The sequence below is a fragment of the Tupaia chinensis genome, unplaced genomic scaffold, assembly GCF_000334495.1.
Source record: "Tupaia chinensis unplaced genomic scaffold, TupChi_1.0 Scaffold000066_1, whole genome shotgun sequence".
Classification (NCBI taxonomy): Eukaryota; Metazoa; Chordata; class Mammalia; order Scandentia; family Tupaiidae; genus Tupaia; species Tupaia belangeri.
The window spans coordinates 10,712,956-10,717,478 of record NW_006159525.1 but is presented as its reverse complement, the minus strand read 5'-3'; the positions used below and the strand labels follow the sequence as shown (position 1 = coordinate 10,717,478).

General features: G+C 40.6%; 1 protein-coding gene across 4 annotated transcripts in view; it reads left to right on the top strand.

The window, feature by feature from the left end:
* The window catches only part of RHBDD1 (rhomboid domain containing 1), a 167,310-nt gene that overhangs the window by 91,107 nt on the left and 71,680 nt on the right, over positions 1–4,523 (top strand). The gene's annotated exons all lie outside the window — the stretch shown is intronic.

The following is a 4,523-nucleotide window of genomic DNA, read 5'->3' as shown; positions in this document are numbered from 1 at the left end:
ATATCGGTTGCCTTTGGAGCTCACGTCTGAAACGCATGCTGTACGTATGTCATTGCATATGAACGTGTTGGCTGCAAACCTCCCACAAATCCCCTCAAGGTCGTATGGACCAAGAATTCAAATTCAGGGTTGAATTCTGCAGAACCTCTTATTCTGGGGTCAGAGCTATGAATTTGTATTTTTTAACATGCTTTTCAGAAGATTCTTTTCACAGATTGATATATGAAAACCACTGTATTTATTCTGCCATCTTCATTCAGGGTTTGGCTTGAGTTTGGGTATTACTGTATTTACTGTTGTTTTAGAGGTAACTAAATATAGCATCTATTCGCTCAGTAAGCGTTTATTAATGTCTTCACGTGTTTCCTGTACTGTGTTAGGTACAATGGGAAGCAGAGAGAGGGAAAAGATGAAACCTGGCCTCAAAAAGTTCACCATCTCTGGTAGAGCATATGCCTGCTAGGTACTACAATGCACAAGAACTAACCATGGTATCCGGTACCTAAGAGGCTCAGGTACAGTGCTAGGGGCAGAAGAGGGGGAGAGCTTTTCTTAACTAGAGCTGTCATGTTTCATGGAGGAGGTAGCATTTGAGTAGGACTTTCAAGGATGCGTAGACTTTTTTTTTGGGGGGGTGGCGGAGGTTTTTGCCATAGGGCACTTGTGCTTGCCAGAAAGAAGAGAGAGACAGAGAATCAGAAAGTGAGAAATCACCCCCTAGGGGGGATGGCCATGCTGCAATCCCTTCTCCTCCATTCTCTTCTTGGGATCTTGGGCACACACACGCATGCACCCGGTGTAAGTTTAAGCCACCGGGTCCGGGACTCGAACTGTGGTCGGCTACATGGGAGTCCAGCGACACAGCCATTACGCCAACTGCTGGTCCCAAGGATGCATAGATTTTGGAGAGGTGTGACAGGGCTTTCTAAGCCGAGTCTGAGCACAGATACAGAAGTAAGGGATGTCCACAACCAGCCCTCACTTTTGAACTAAGCATCAAGAGAAAAAGGAGAAAGAATAGAAAAGTAGGATTAGGCTCAACCACAAAAGTCCTGGAATTAAATAGATCAAGTAGAAAGTGGACTCATTTTATGGTCTAAGTGCCAGTAGTGGTCTGCATGGGAGAGTGATGTGATCAGAGCTGTGCTTGGATTCTGGCAGGAGTCACTATAAGCATGGTTGAGCACCTATGAGGTACCAAGCTTCATGCTAGATGATGAGAATATGTTAAGTTACCACACTATAGTTTCCAACTTTAATATATTTTTTTAAATAATTATTTTATTTTATTTATTCATTCATTTACTTTTATATCTTTTTTTTACTTTGAGCAAAGAGAGACAGAGGGTGAGAATGAGAGAGAGAGGAAGTGAGAAAGCAAGCCACCAGATTCAGGACTTGAACCCTGGTTAGCCATGTGGGAGTGTCCAGCACCTTAACCACCACACCACCTGCTGGCCCCAACACCAATGTTGTTCGTGGAGTTGGGTGGTGATGATGGGGAGACCAGTTAGAAGGCATTATTGTAGGAGTCGGAACGATAAATGAGAGCATAAGTTACGAAGGTGGCAGGGGAGGTGGGGATGAAGAGGCACCAAAGATCTATCATTGTATAACATAGTGTCCTTTGACTTGTGGCTTAGAACAGTAAACGTTTCTACTCATGAGTGTGTGGGTCAGCTGGACCAGACTTGCTGATCTTGGTTGGTGAACCAGTGTGTCAACTAGGGGCTGGCTGCTCCTGGATGGCCTCATTCCCGTGCCTAACTGACTGCTGTCTGATGGTGGCAGTCAGGCCCCCATCCACTCCCCTTCCATCAGGCTAGCTGGGGCTCATTCACAAGGCTGCAGCCTTAGGGTTCTCAGAGTGTGGAAATAAGCAAGACTTATGGTGGCAAAGCTCAGTTCTACCCTATTCTGTTACCAAAGCAGGTTACAAAACTACCTCCAATTCATGGGCTAGGACATTAGACACCACTTCTTGTTGGAGAACTAGCAGAGTCCATTCATTGCAAAGGTGAAGAAGGTGGACACTTGGGGCCATTTTTTGTAATCACCCCATCACATGTAGGCAGTGTACCTGCCAGTATCACAGTCACTGTAACTGCACCTTAATCATGGAATCCTGCAATCTGGGGGAAGGGTCTCCGAATCTGTATTTTAACAAATTCCTGTGATGATTCCTGTGCACACACACAGGGCTTAATCACTGCTGGTCTAAACGTAAATATTAAAGGGAAAAGTCGAGTAAGGCAAAGAGGCAAAGCCTCTCAGCATGGACTTTATCCATCTCAAACCCCTTCTGGGATAATTTCAAATTAAGCTCAGGAGCCAAGGAACATGACATGATAGAAAAGCCTTAGATCTATTTTTGGGGAGGGGGGTCAGGGCATCCCGTTATACCATCTATTAATAAAATATGTAGTAGGGACTACACCATGAGTAGTAACATAACCGGCCCCATGTGGGCAAGGTCCTGGGGTTGCATCCTGGCACCCTTGAGCATGTAGGTGCTGTGTGTGTACCTGTGGTTTTGGCTGGCTGAGATGGGAGGTCGGGTTGAGGCGTGAAGACCCTGTTGGTTAGGCTTGACTCTCTCTGCTTTTCTCTCTCATAGAGAAATAATAAACTTATAAAAATTATTTTAAAAATAATAAAATAAAACTGTACAGTATAAAGTAGCACACCTTCCAAAATGATTAAAAAGTGGTTAATGCTCAGTAGGAAAAACCAGGGAACCTAAATCAGAATATTTGAATATGGGACATAAAAAATCCCCCGTATTAAAGAAAAAAAAGAAAATGCAAGAAGACAAGCATAATTTTTGTCATTTTGCTTCAAAAGCTTTGTTGTACGCCCCCTCCATAGTTGTTCCAGTAGTTAGTAGTAATTCTTCAGGTGTCTTCTCAGAAGGAGAAAGGAAATATAATATCCATAGGCCATTTGGTCTTAGTATCTCTTAGACATGAGAATAGAAGGAAAAGCATCCTCTGATGGGCCTGATGGTTTGGAATCAAATTCAAAGACTTGAATATAGCAGCGGAAGAAGGGTCTAACATTTTGTGGATTAGAAATAAGTTAGATTTTTAAGAATGTTTCATTAATAAAGAATATTATTATTATTATGTTAATGTAAGTTTATTTTTTCTGCCAAATGAATGGCCTACAAGTATTTAGAAAAAGACCTTTCCCCCAAAATCAGACACATCACCTTGAAAGATTTTAGAAAATAATCTAATCGTAATGTTGATTTTTTATAAATGTAAATCTTATTCTTAAAAAATTTCCTGAAAAGTGGAACCAGCAGTTAGTGTAATGGCTATGTCGCTGGACTCCCAAGTAGTGAACTGCAGTTGGAGTCCTGGACCTGGTGGCTTAAACTCATGCCAGGCATGTGTGTGTGCATGCCCAAGATCTGAGAGGAGAATGGAGGAGAAGGGATTGCGGGGTGGCCGTCTCCCCTGGGGTGTGATTTCTTGCTTTCTGTCTCTCTCTGTTTTTCTGGCCAGTGCATGTACCCCTATAGCAAAAACCTATCAAAAAAAAAAATTATTGAAAAGTAACTCAGAAGAGTGCCAGCAGGTGACATAGTGGTTAAGGTGGTTAAGGTGCTGGACTCCCACATGGCTGACTGCAGTTTGAGTCCTGGACCTGGTGGCTTGGAAATCATACCCAGCATGTGTGTGTGTATGCCCCAAATCCCAGGAGGATGGAGGAGAAGGAACTGTGGAATGGCCATCGGCCCAGGGGATGATTTCTCACTTTTGATTTCACTATTCTTCTCTGTCTCTTTCCAGCACACGTACCCTATGGCCAAAACCTTAAAAAACACACAAACCACTCCCCCTGCCAAAAAAAAAAAAATGAAAACAAAAATTCAGAAGATAACAGAATATACTAAGTCATAAGAATAATTTACTTTTTCCTCTACCTTTATTTTAAATAATTTTTAAATTTATATTTTGTCATCTTATCCTTAAAATATTTCAGGGAAGTTATGAACAGAATTAATTCTACTTTACAAAAAAGATTTTGTACATCAGAGACTATAAGACTTGCTTAGTGAGAAGAATATTTCTGGGATAATTTTGAAGCTAAGCATTTGTATCTACTCTGCCTAACTAGTTGTTTGGTTTGAAAAAATATTTGGTTTCTGCTTTGACGGTGTGAGGTTAATTTCTAAAGTTCTTCACATGTGAAAATGCTCTAAGAGACTTAGAGTTTGTACTGAATTATCTTTGCCATCTCACCTTTAAAAGTCATTTTCTTTTTCTTCTTTTCCCTTTTTTCCTACAGATGTATTTTCAGAATTTAAAGCATACTCTTCTTTCTTTTCTTTTCTTTTCTTTTCTTTTCTTTTCTTTTCTTTTCTCTTCTTTTCTTTCTTTCTTTTTTCTTTTCTTTTCTTTTCTTTTCTTTTCTTTTCTTTTCTTTTCTTTTCTTTTCTTTTCTTTTCTTTTCTTTTCTTTTCTTTTCTTTTCTTTTCTTTTCTTTTCTCTTCTTTTCTTTCTTTCTTTCTTTCT